The sequence below is a fragment of the Cardiocondyla obscurior genome, linkage group LG21 (assembly GCF_019399895.1).
Source record: "Cardiocondyla obscurior isolate alpha-2009 linkage group LG21, Cobs3.1, whole genome shotgun sequence".
Classification (NCBI taxonomy): Eukaryota; Metazoa; Arthropoda; class Insecta; order Hymenoptera; family Formicidae; genus Cardiocondyla; species Cardiocondyla obscurior.
Genome location: NC_091884.1, coordinates 202,861 through 216,857, shown reverse-complemented (window position 1 = coordinate 216,857; position 13,997 = coordinate 202,861). Strand labels below are relative to the sequence as shown.

The following is a 13,997-nucleotide window of genomic DNA, read 5'->3' as shown; positions in this document are numbered from 1 at the left end:
GCGTAATGCTCAGGGATACATTTTCCAGCTAAAGATTTCGTGACTGTAACCCGATAATTTTAATGACACGTAGATAAATTACCGCCGTTTATGCCTTATGGAATAGAAATACTTTCGCTTCTTCGTTTTGATTAATCGTATTAAAGATGGAAACTGGGAATGCCTGGGCGATAGCGATATAATACATCAACTACGATCGCATCGGCGAAAGACACAATGCTGCGGATTCTGTGTCAGTAAAATAATCGCGCTGCCATATGAAACGGACAGTGATATGACACACAAAACGTGAAAATAAGGATGAATTGCTACGTTGTGTCGTCCCGCGTGCGGTCGAAAGGTTTCACCGAGTATACGAGGGGCTTTCTCTCGAATGAAAAAAAATCACCCGGCGACTCGACAAAATTTCCAAATATGCGAGACGTAAAGTCTCCGCAATGAACAAGTTTTACCGCCGCTTCGCACGCGCGAGCGCGCGCCGCGGACACGCGATTGAAAGTATGCCGTGCGGCGACGAGGAGGGTATGAAAAAAGAAAAAAGAAAAAAGAAAAAAAAAAGAAAAAGAAAAATAAATGGATGCACACTTCCTTATGTTCCGGTGTTTTCACTGGAATTCGCGTTTATTAATGCATTCCAATTACACGATGCTCGCGAGTTATTAACGCACTAACGAATCGTCGCATCGTGCGTCCTCATCTTCCCCTCCGGGTACTTTCACTACCTCCATAATCACCGAGCATGTATAAGGCTTGAAGGAAGTTTCATATTAACATTACGTCTTAGAAGCATGTGTATCATTGAAATACACATATCCTTTTCATTGCTTCATATCCGATATCACCTCGGGTATATTCTTCTATTAAGCTAATCGCAGGTTACATCGATACGTGCATTAATTTAACTCATATTTGTACGTAAGAAATTCCTCATCGATTAAACGGTTGAATCCCATTAAAAAAAATCATGCGAGGGAAAAAAATTCTTTCAGTCGTTTATATTGAAAATATTTATTAATTTCTTAAATGAGAATAAAAGAATAAAATGTGATTTTGATAAAAAGAAATTTTTTAAAACGGTCAATTATGTAGAATTAATATTGATTATATCATTTCTTTTTTTTTTTTTTTTTTAAATCGACAATGATAGGCTTACTCAGGTGCAATTAACTTTGATCTATATCGTACAAAGCGTACGAAGCGTCCTGCTAATCGTAATCGATTAATGTAAGAATTGTAAGGCAATGTAAAACGTGCGTCGCGCGTATAGACACATGTCGGCAGTGTCCATTCAGCGTCGATAATGACGACTATTATGCCTGTACTTTCTCCAAATTAGCGGTAAAACGTCACGCGCTACGCTCGCATTAGATAGGGTTGCGTCCGCGATTTTCCTTTTACTTTCAAAACTATTGTAGGATGTGAAAGAAATCGAAAGTTGGACGCTCAAAACGTGTGTCTCTTAAAGGAACGATTTCCGCCGCGACTAAAGCCGCGTAAGAGCGCCTAGGATTATATACGTAGAATGTCTCAACGAGTCGTTTACCTTTCAAGTTTGCTCTGCAACAAACGTGGACGTGAAATTTCTACGTGCAACAGATATATAAAAGCACGCGCGTATTCGAGTGCAGCGTTGTGCAAAAAATTTCAAAGCAATCGATGAAGAAATTCCGGAGGTTAAAAATTTTGAACGAACGAACCAACGTTTAAATTTTTATTTGTATAGATTTTACTTTTCGGACGCATTTCTAACTAAGCGATTAGCCGAAGACATTTGCATTCGGAAGCAGGGTATTCGACAAATCACGTCGCGTCGCCGCAAGTCGCGATGGTATGTATAATCGGAGAGTAGGCGTTGTCGAGCATCAAATTAGAATGATAATTTGTAATTACCATCGCGTCGCGTCAGATTCCATTTGGAATGACTAAATCGTGGCGAAATGACTGTCTCGATAAAACGGCCGTCCGTCGCGCTTCGCCGGTCGTGCTCGCGCGACATTAATCGCGGGAGTTAATTAACCGCGCGCTCCTATAATCGCCGAGTGTCCCGCCAAGAATTATCGCGTTTCCTCCCCGACACTTGTCGCGATCGTGTTTCGAGGTAATGTTACGGATACTCGCGTCCCCGTACTCGCAATAGTAACGTTAGCGCTTTACATTCGCAGCCTTGAGCCTCATCAGACGCAGATAAATCACCGCCGCGACTTCTAGCCTCGAAAATTTTATAATATATTTACCGAGGTGGTTAATGAATATTTCAATTAGACATTCGTTATAACGTCCCCTCAATTTTCATTTGTATACGCTTACATTGAATTCCCCCTGGAATAAATTACAATATACCCAGCCGCGATAGCGAAAGATATTCTTTATGTCGCGCTATAAAAGACAGCCGCGCGAAGTGCGGAGCCATGTTTGTCCGTTTCTCGAGGCCGGCCCGCGTCGCGCTTCGATGTTATTTACGGCCACCCAAAACCTCCGGGTCTCTTTTCTCGTACGGCCTGCCCGATGTGACATAGATCCTTGTTCGTCCGCGAGCAATAACTGCATCTCCCCGCATAACGCCGTCGCGACCGGTGCGGCTCTTGAAACGTGAAATACTGACTCGACGGTAAAAGATGCGGATCCGTAATTGCCGACACGGTCGAGCGTTTATATCGCCGTGCATACCGCCGGCTCCTTCGCGGACTTTCGTTGAGGATTAGTAAGAGTAAAACGTAATGCTCGGAGACATCGATTAACGGTAACGGTAAACGACTTACCGCGCTCGTATTCCTGGCATAGCATAGCAGGCACAGTTTCCGAGCCAGCTGCCTGCCACGGGCTCGCACGGAGTCTCAGCGCCGGCTTTTAACCGCGAGCCAACATCGACTTTCGCAGTTTAGCGCGGAAAGCCCCTAATTAATTATTCCGATTAAGTGTCACGATTAATTAAAATCGAACACGGAAGAAATCGCGGCGCGGCTTGCCGAGCGCAGGACGGCCGAGTGACGCAATTCGAGTCTCCGTTTGTTAACGGCGGTGGATACGCGCTTTTCGTCTTTAAATCACCTCCACGATGGCTAATCACTTTGTCATTATTCATTATAATCTCGTCGAGCTGTCCAAAATGCATTAATTGTAAGCGTCTTAAGCGACACATTAAAGTTTATTAGCAAATATATATTAATATATTTTACTCGCTGATTATTAAATGGATCACGCAATTTATGGGAGACGGAAAACAATAAGACGCACGTGGGTTTATAAGAAAGACTTCCCTCGATGTGACCGTATATCCTGACGTAATGATAGGTGTGCGCGGGTACTAATAATGACAGCTCATTTTATAATTGAAGTTACTCGGCGACTATAATTTAATAGAGATGTAAATAAGGTGTAGTCAGGTCCGCGGTGTCAACAGTATATTAACCTTTTGCCTCCTCCCCCGCCACTTTCCGAATGCCAATTAGGTTGGGATTTAAACGTCCCGTTTAAAGCGTCAACAGGACTGGCGGTATAAAACATCGATTAATATGAAATATTGCGAATTATCGCAAGCGTTCGCGGACGGAAAGATGTGCGATAGGTACACAGTTGTTTGTGGTTTATTGCGGAAAATTATTAAATGTAAAAGAGTTTCCTTTAACGTAGACGGAAGCAAGAGTATAACTTAGGAGTATAATAATAATGCGCGCGAAGCCTACGCTTTGTAATATCTAATATATTACAAATAGTATGTCATTGTCGATCCTCGCCTACTCCCGCAGGCCACATAAATTCTCGTGGCATCAAAATATTACGCGCATAATCATCCTACTTTCTTCACGACGGCCGTCAATCGACTAAATAAATGTATATTAAACACAATGTTACGCGCAATTGAATCAAATTCACATTTGACTCGTACTCCCTCGAGGGCCGCTCTTTCTCTTTCTCTCTCTCTCTCGCATCTCGCAGTTTCAGATCGTAATATATACGTTTTCCCCGAGTTACGTTAAAAAGAAAACCGATGATACTTTCAAGAGGCAGGGCATCGTCTCGCGATGCGTTAAACAAACGATGTTAATAACCGCCTCTCGCTGGATCATGCGAAAGATTAATGGAAAAACGATCTCGACCGGTTCCCATTATATGTATATCACTTTGAATCGATTAGACAAGGCACACCCTTGAAAAAAAGAAATTCGTGGCGCATAAGTAGCGAGGGCAACGAGGCTATATCGAATGCGCCGAGAGTGCTCCGCACCCTGCCTCCGCTACATAATAATAAGAATAAGATTTCATTCACGATAGCGCCCAGGCTTTCGCTACCAAGACCGTAATCACACTTGGACACATTGATGCATGGACCGGTCCTCCTTCCCATGGGCAACATTAATGACAGGTTTACGTTGACGAGGCCGCCTTTGCCCGCTCATTGAAATTTCGATCGATTACCGTGCCCACCCCTCCGCAACTCGGCCGCTAGTCGCCGGTGCAAAAACGAGCCGCGGGTACGCCAGGAATTTCCGGGAAGATCACGGCCAATCGAGAGATTTCGATACGTCCCGCGATTACTTTATTTATTTATCCGCCCTACCCGATTCGCCAATAATTGCCGCAAAAAATATTATTATTTCACGCCGACGGACGTAAGCATGCGTGGGGATTGCGGAGAAAACTTTTTCGCTCAATGTTCATTCGCAAAGGCAGGCAGGCAAATACAGATCTGTATTAATATCACGAGATTAGAATGTTCTCCGCGCCCTGAGGAGAATATGATGTTTCCTTTAGCGGCCATCCCCGCGTGATTGCCGTAGTTATACGTAATGTGTATGATTGAATAGATTCGAAAAGGGTTCGGTCGCTAATCACAAACTGTACGGTACTTTGTCCAAGAGCGAGAGGATGGGAAACGAACTAAAAGTACATTGGCCGTGTCATTAGAGAGTGTTGGGTTCGTGTCAGTCGATAGAAGAGGGATTAATCATCTTATCGCTCCGTCCTTTCCCCCGGATCGTTCGCCGATTCTCTCAATCGGCCGACGTATGCTTTGGCATTGACGACTCCCGTCGGGACTAAGACGTACGTTTCTCTAGGGCATAGCGGCAGTCATTTAGATCCATTGAGCTGCGATCGATTCACCGCGGAAATTACTCGACGTTTAATAATGCCGTCATTAACCGATATCTTACGCTTGCATATTTTTCTCGGGTGGCCGTGATCAATCAACAGCCTCGAAATAAACGTCGTCGTGATCGAATAACATTTTCACCGTCTGCCTCTCTCGAAAGAAATGCGGGCCGAGCACTCGTTACGTTTCGTCATGAATTTTATTCAGTTAAAATATAAAATATGCAGAATTGTCAGTGACATAAAATTAATATTCAATTTTTAACGTCTTGATTTAATTTTTTTTTTTTTTTCCTTTTTTTTCTTTTTTTTTTATTAAACAACCGACATACTTATAATCCGCAAAAAGTTTATGAAAAAAAAAAAAATGTTCTTTCCTTTCTCGATGTTTTATTGACGCAATTAAGATATATAAGTGTTGCGATACGGAGCTGGTCGTGCGACGATATATTTATTCCTGCCAAGAAACGATTTAACGTGAGTATAAACGTTTTTTTCCGAAGGAAAATGTGAGTACCGGCCACTTGTTCCACTCCTCTTCCTTCTTATTCCGGCTCGTCTACGCTTAATGCAGATAGGAGTGAGGAAACCGCGTGTAAACTGGCCTTTACCTGAATGGGACACGGCTATTGCTCCGCGCGCACGGCGCGCCGTGCGTCCGAGAGAGTTACCGCTAATCTGTACTTACGCTCGACTGGTGTTGCCTCTGTGCTTACACGAGCGGATCAGCCTACAAACGGGTATCGGCCGATCGAAAATTCAAACAATTACGATACTGGCTCATTAGCCGACGACCAGCCACGTTTTTCCCTCGCCAACATCTCACCTTCTCGCATTATTTAATCGTTCGTTAAAATTATTAAGAAAGAAAAGAGAGAAAAAAAAAGAAAGAGATTAAAAAAGAGAGAAATAGAGAAACTGCAAAATTGTCGTACGCTGCGTGTTACGAATATGACATAGGGGGGAAAAAAAAACCCCCCTGCACCGCGTTTGTATGAAATCACGTTACGAAACGCGTTACAAAAAAGGAGTACGAGAGAGTTAAACTTGTTTAACACGTTCACACATGCCACAGCGGGCATCGGTGACCTGAACTTTCCGTTTGTGCCACACGAGACACCGTTGGTGACCGTCAACAGGACTTAGCTAAAATACGAGTCGCGGCCACTTTACGTTTGTAAAATTTAATTGCGGCGCGTGGGTTATAATTGATATATTTAACGATACGAAGGGTCGCGGGGCGAAAATCTGATTGCTTATGGGAAATGAAAAACTCGCAAGCGTTACGGGATTAAAGGTGTCAAGCTGAAACGATGCCGCCGGCAGTTGAAGCAACAAAGGCAGATGAAGTAAGACTCTCGGACAGGATTCACGCGATATTGTTCCGATAAGACGACAGTTCCTATCTCGCACTAGTTAAAGGAATTTCCGTTGGTATGCCATCTACGCCACGACGCGGTAATCGACGCGGTAATCGAGGGTACTGAACGTTGCCCGAAGATTAACAGCTACTGAAAGTTTTCGCGATTCTCCTTTTTGACGGAAGTTTAACGCCGGCGTGTCCGTTTTCGGTAATGTTATGCAGCGGCGTCGTTCCTTCGCGAAATTGCCCCGACCTGCTTTAATGTACTTTACGACGGGGATACTCGCTCAACCGAGCATTGTTAATAATCGATCGGTCGTGGTTAACGCTCTCCCACCGCCCCCTTACCTTTTTACAATTTTAATTTGTACTGCGCGGCATAACAATCGATGAAAATAATTGCCCGAGCTGGTCGCACCGACGGCACCAAACTACGCTAGCCGTCTCGTCGAGATTAATCCTTTAGGCGCATAGATATACCCTGTTGCAATTGATAAAATTGCCGGGCAATTTTCGAATCTCATTCTACGGGTGTCTTATTGCTCTCTCCTCCTCTCTCCCTCTCTTTATCTCTTCCTCTCGGCTTGGATAACGCTACCAGCGTACGTGACCGCGCACGTTCGTCCGAAGCGACAGATTAACGACGAATTATCGTACAATCTTCATTGACGGTAACGCGTGTAATCGGCCTTACTTGCTTTCTCAATTTCTCCTTCGTCATTTCGTTCCTCGTCTTTCTTCAGCGCCGTTTCCTCCGCGTTGAGTCGTCGCGTTTCGTACCGCATTCTCGTTTCCCGCTCACGGCCACGCCACGGCTTAGGTTTCTACGGTTCCCGGACGGGACCGAGAGAAAACGGTGTCTCGTACGTCCGCCTCTCCGAAATCGGCCCCGTATTTTCCTACATCTCGATGACCTACCACGTGCTCCGCGACGTCTTTTTTTTTTTTTTCTACCAAGACTTTATTGTTTAAGATTCACGTAGAGAATTCAATCGCTATTAATAATTGTTCTAATTTAATTTTCTTTTTCTTTATTTTACTTTTAACGCACCTAACGTATATATTATTAATGCATGTTGAATTAGTGCGCGTCTCAAGTTTTATGTTTAATGATATTATTGGAACGCAGAAGGTGCGGTGCAGCAGCGCGCAGAGAGACGTATCATAACGTCCGCAAAGAAAGCAGACGGAAAATCAAACGAGTCACGCGACATGCCGTTATTAGCCATGGTAGACCCTATATCGAGCTATAACTATTATAATAGCGAAAACGATCCCTTTCCTCTCAACGGTGGCATAACGGTAGCGAAGCGGAAGGCTTGAAAGTAACGTAGCAGCTCTTCCTACCCTTCCTACGTCGAAGTGCCGGGTTCCTTCCGGTTGATCTCTCGATATCGGACGTCTCGCGCGCTTTTCCGTTCACCTTTTATCAACGTCCGAACCCGGTTTCTTCGCCTATTCGCGCGCGATCGCGATAGAGTTTCCCCGGCAACCTTGAGTACCTCAAAAGACGATATCGCCGTGAGAGACGCCTGGAAGAAGGCCGAGTGACGATGGCGATAATAGTTAGCAGTGGACGAAGACGATGGACGTGCACGGCGAGAAGAAGAGACGGCGAATCATCGTGGAGGGAAAGAAAAACAGGAGTAGAGAGAAAGAACGAGAGGGAGAGACCGGTGATGGCTGCGATGATGACGGTCAGTGGTTGTATATACCGGTTAAGCCGTTCAGTGCCAGCCCGGCGTCCGTCACGGGTAAACCTCGACCGTTCGGTTTCGACCCGCTATTCTATTCTGGCATCGCGCTCACTATCGAATTTCCTGCTGCCCCGAATCGGCCGACTTGTCGTCGCAAACCCGCACGTGTCTCGTTTCTCGGCCGATCAAATTTAATTTAATTTTAATTTTTTTTTATTTTAATTTTTTTTTTTATTATTTTTTTTTTTTTTTTTTTGTATACGCATCTTCTATTCAACGTCACTCTAAGAAATCGATAATGGAGCCGTTTACTTACTTACTTATTTACCTCTTTAACGAGTGCGCTAATTAATTTGAAGATACGTCAGTTGTGACGCGAGATGACGAGCGTAAGCGAAATTAAACGGCGAACAATGGTTTCTTGATGAGGCGACGCTTGTCCACATCGGGATATCAAAGAGAAATTTAGCACCGCAGGGTTTATTTATTTTTTTTTTTTTTTTTTTTTTTTTTGGGGGGGGGTAACGATTGGATCGTGCGTTTCTAATCTAACGCGATGCGGTCAAGCGACCGATGACGAATCATTGGACGGCAATGCTGATGACCGTGCATCTTGAGATCTACTTAATCGATCCGTCCGACGGAGGAGTCGAGGTTGATTTGAAACGTCGGAGCATCGCTTGAAACCCGTCCGTCTACGTTAGAATACATTAGGTCGAGTACCCGATCGATTCTGCCAGGATGACGAGCTGAGCCGGTCTCAGTTTTTCGCGCGGGGTACCAAAGGACTACGTGCACGTTGATCCACGTCGTGAATCACGGTGAATCACGATGGTGATTTCCTCATGGTGCGACCACGCCGCCAGAAACTCGTGGCTGTCGTTGTGCGGTGTACGAGATGAGTCACGAGGATACGTTGATTCGAAGTGAGCGCGGATGAAGTGATTACGAGAACTCGTGGACTTGGAAATCCAGCGGACCGGTTAGGACCGAGAGCGATTCAGGTATCACCGAGGTTCCGAAAACGTTCGCCTACATTAATTACGACTAACGGACAAGCCTGTTCGATTAGATTAAATTATTTACTGAGCTAACCAATTATATATATATTACGTGCGTATGCATAATTAAATTATCTATTACTAAAGTACTAATGTATTTTGCAAATGAATGTAACAGCCGCTCCTCTCTCGAAGGCAGACCTGATTACGATTAAGTAATTTTAACATGCCTAATTGATATCGCGAATAGATTGATCCAGGCAGGTATACGTCGCGAAGATATAGTCGCGATTTAAATAATATAAATAATTTTGTCAAGTACGAAATTTAATCCTGTAACGTTCTGCAAAAGTGATAGCTAGCCGACGGTGTCTATAACAAGTCCGGGGCGAAAAGTTTCATTACGAGCGACTGCATTGGAGAGGCGTTAAAGCTCAGACGGCTGCTGTGATCTCTATATGCAGCCGGCTATGATCTATCTACTCGTCGTCGAAATACCGTCACGATGTCGAACGTGACTTCGGACGGGACGGTAGCCGCGGCTATCTCCGCGAAGACCGCGTGTTAGGTACGTCGTCCGTAGTGTCGATGGCGCGCGATTTCCAGTTATCCATTACCGTTGTCACACTTCCGGAATACTTGCTCAGCGTCCTCCGTCGTGTTCGTCATTCGATGCCTGAGTTACGATCGTCGCGACGGCCGGGAGTTTCTCTTTTTAGCGCAGACAGACCTTATTTACTGATATTTTCTGCATTGTTTGCCGAAAGTCTCTTCGTCATCGACGAGCGTTTGCTCAGGACTAAACGAATGTACTCTCGGCTCCGTATTCGATACTCGGAGAATATTAAAAGTGGATCGTTGACAAGTATGGGGACGGTACAATTTAATCTTTTCGCATAGCAAAGTGTGCGGCGCAGCGATCAAACGACTATCGAACGCGATACGCGTTGATTGATACCGAACTGACGAGATCCTGCTTTTCGCATAAAGTCAGATCGAATGCCAACCGGGCATCGTCGGGACCTGGACCGGTACCGGCAATATAGCGCGGCGTAGAGCGGAGCGAAACGGCACGACCGTTCGTCTCCACCTCGTGCGCTTTTATCAAACTGCCGGCGCTCCCCGTTCTACGTTCCTCGCTCCTCGCTCGGCTTCCTCCGTGCAACGGGACGTCTACCTAGACCTTGGATTATGGAAACGTATCCTGCCGGACCATTCCGCGCATCCTATGACGTGGCGCGGTCTCCGACGAGACATTTTCGCTCCGTTTTCTATTAATATACACCCCCTCGCGGTCGTACCTGCCTCGTTAATACCTCGGCGTTATCGTTAGAACAAAGCATTCGATCGACGATTACTCGTCACCGGTTTATCAAGTCCGTTGCTCCTACGCGAGACGAGAAAGAGAGGAAAGAAACGCTCCGCGTACGTCTTCTCGTCGTTCCGATTTGCTCTAATTCGCGCAGCATCATCGACTCCTCGACACGTCGATGCGTTACGATTACCGCGTGACGCGTGCAGATTGATGCAGCTACTCAATACTCACGCGGCGAGTAATCCGATGCAAGTACCCTCCAAGCTAGCTCGAGACGTAAAATATCTTTCCCATAGCAACACCGGAACAAGGACCGAATATCCTTACGGAGCGGAACCGCAAAGCGCACACCGCGGGGCTTCTGTTACTCCCCCTAATCATCGTCCATTTCCTGCGAGAACTGTTACGCCCGCTCATTAAACTTGCCATCGCCGCTCGAACGTACGCAGGAAAGACGTAAATTAAATTACACGAGGATTAAAGCGCCGTATGGAGAACCCAATTCACGTGGAAGGACGTACGTTCGAGCGCCGCGCGCCGTGTCGAGAAGCCGGCGAGATATTTTCCTGAATCAGTGCCTAGCCGCGCTCGTTGCCGCGATTTTATTTTGTCGCGTTGATGATCATTCACCCGCGACGATTGAAATAAGATAACTGCGATGTATATATATCGCACCACTGGCACAGAAGGCTGCCTTGATATCAAGAGCGAACAGATACCGTTTTAAGAGAAAATTCATTGGAGATTCTCATAAATTCGAAACAAAAAGTAAGCAATTTTCTACCGAGGATTTAATTGGCATAATGCACTAATCTGATATATGTATTTTTTTTTTAATAGTAAACTATTCTTATTTATTATATAAATTTTATCAACTTTTAACATAATAGCCGAAGAGATAAAAGAAAAAAAAAAAAAAAAAAAGGAGTTTAACTAGTAATTTTTTAATCTGTTTTTAAAAACATGTAGGAAAACTAAATAAATTTTATTAATTTGTAGAAATATGCATTTTTAAATTTAATTAATATTATACGTGAAAGTCTTTGTAATTATCGTATCTGTGATGCGAAGAGATGCTGATAACGAATTAATTGCAGCGGTTAAAGCGATTGCAAAATCGATCTCTTGAATTTTCTAATCTAGCTCCATCGCTACACAGGCTCTCTTTATAATAGACATATGTTTTTGACGCGAGACATGCGGGGCCGAACGGTACGCGAATAGGTCGCCTGAACTTGTTACGAACGTGAGAAATCTCGAGATACATTTGCTGTCGGATGAGAACGATTAAGCAGAAATGAGAGAAGACGAGTAACTATGCACGATGACCGCTAGTCGTTACGGAATATTTCTTTGGTAGGTGACGTAGGTTGGAAAAGCGGTTATCGCCGCGGAATGTTATTCTCATGGAACACATAGGCGCGGAACGATCTTAAACAATAAATAACCCGTTCTTATTTTTTACCACGGGGGCAAGACTCCGCGTTGTTTTTATCGCTCTCGACCTCGTTCGTCATATGTGTCATTAGTTAACAATTTATAGATCCCATCTGTCGATTATTATTTAATCGATACCGGCTCGCGCTTATCGCGGTTGCTTTTATTGCATCCGTAGCGCGATTGCGTTGTTGCTTTATCGCCGCTAATCATTGCCAATTTGTTTATTATCAACATCAATTTGCGGTAATTATACCGAGTCTCCTATAATGCGATCTTAAAAGTGCAATATATAGAAAAGGAATGTTATCAAGATCATCCGTTTAGCGGTATATCGGATGTTTATATCTATGAGCGTAAGGAGCATAAGGAGTATCAAGAGTTACGTTAGGCTTATAAGGTATACGGTGTCTCCTTCAAATAGTCGTGTACACATATCACGCATTATGTGGCACGTGCCTGGGAACTGGGAAGTCAACGAAGGAGAGATCCTGAGACATTACGAAATCCCGTCACGACCGGGAATGCTAATGGACCCGCACTTGACTGATTCGCCTTTAAATCCGACGCTAGTAAATAAACGGGCTTGAAAACCGTGTGTATAAAAATCGTGCGATCGACCGTGTTGCACGTGCCGGTCTCATAAGTATTTCTAAATATTAGAAGAAACCAAGCGCGCGCTACGCGAGAGCTATTTTTTGAGAGATCCCACCCGATTGCAAGTTACAAAAAAAAAAATGATGCGACTTACCAATCTGCATTCAGCGGAGTTGAAGAATTCTGCCGGTGGCTGTAACATAAAATTAAACATATTAATGTAGACGTGTTGCTATTTAAATTAATGTAAAGGTAAAGCTTTTTTTTTTTTAAATTCTCTAAACGAGAAAAAAATTTATATTTACCTATAAGTTGCTCCGCCGATGTATGATGCCCTTCCTGAGCCTGCTCCTCCTCTCAGTTGCGACGTCGTGACGAGTCGTCCTTCCGCGCACAAGTCACTCGCGAACGCGACCGTGATTTTATATTCGCGATAATTATTGATCTACTTGCGCGCGATATTTTTCGACATCTGAAAAAGAAAATCCTGAAAACAAGTTACTGGCTTACCGATCTGCATGAGCGTCAGCGGAGTTGTAGATTTCTGCCGGTGGCTGAAACATAAAAAGGAACATATTAATGTAGACATGTTGCTATTTAAATTAACATAAAGGTAAAGCTTTAATTTTTTTTTTCAAGATTTTCTAAACGAGAAAAAAATGTATATTTACCTATAAGTTGCTCCGCCGATGCATGATGCCTCCTGGTGGGCCTGCTCATCCTCTCAGATGGGACGTGACGAGCCATCCTTCCGCGCACTGGAAACTCGCGAACGCACTTCCGTAAAAAGATTATCGAAAAAAGAAACGTCCGAGAACTTAGCGGCACTCCCGAAAACGACCGACGAACCTCTGCGGTTCGTGTAATTAAATATCGGCGCACGGCACGCAGCAGCGGAGTTCCTCTTGATCTGTAAAAGAAAAATTAAAAAATTATTTTGTAGATGTCACATCTAAAGCATTTTATTCCAAAGAATAATCGATACCTACCCTGGGGTTGCTCCGCTGGGGCAGGATACCCTTCCTGGGCCTCCTCCTCCTCTCAGGTAGCACGTGTCGAGTCCTCCCTCCGCGCACTGGACGCTCCCGAACATCCCGACCGTGATTTTCCAATCGCGACAATTGTTCATTACTTCCGCGCGTTACTGTTTTTCACTCGCGGTCAGAATGAAGCCGAAAAATTACGTCCGAATACTCCGCGGAACTCTCGAAACGACCGACGGAACCGGCTGCGACACGTGCTCTTCTCACACGGAGAATCGCACGTGCTCTCCTCACACGGACTTATCGCACGTACTCTCCTCACGCGAAAAATAGAGAGGAGAAGATAGTTCTCGTACCGGGCGGTTTCGTTAAACGGAAATACGTATTAATTTCGGCACGAGCACGCGGTCTGCGTAAGGCGTACGTACGTGTGTGTTGCGCGACGCTGGAGAAGGACAAAGCGAGAGCAGGAGTGGTGGGGGAATATACCTAGCGCGCGGCACGTAGGCTCGC

General features: G+C 44.7%; 1 protein-coding gene across 2 annotated transcripts in view; it reads left to right on the top strand.

The window, feature by feature from the left end:
• The window catches only part of LOC139110619 (serine proteinase stubble), a 29,286-nt gene that overhangs the window by 7,230 nt on the left and 8,059 nt on the right, over positions 1-13,997 (top strand). Inside the window, exon 1 of one of the 2 annotated variants that reach the window (XM_070670486.1) lies at positions 8,668-9,155. The exons of the other annotated variant lie outside the window; for it this stretch is intronic. The gene's annotated coding sequence lies outside the window, so the exon portion shown is untranslated. Of the gene's footprint in view, positions 1-8,667; positions 9,156-13,997 lie in introns of those variants that run through there. 2 annotated transcript variants of the gene reach the window in all.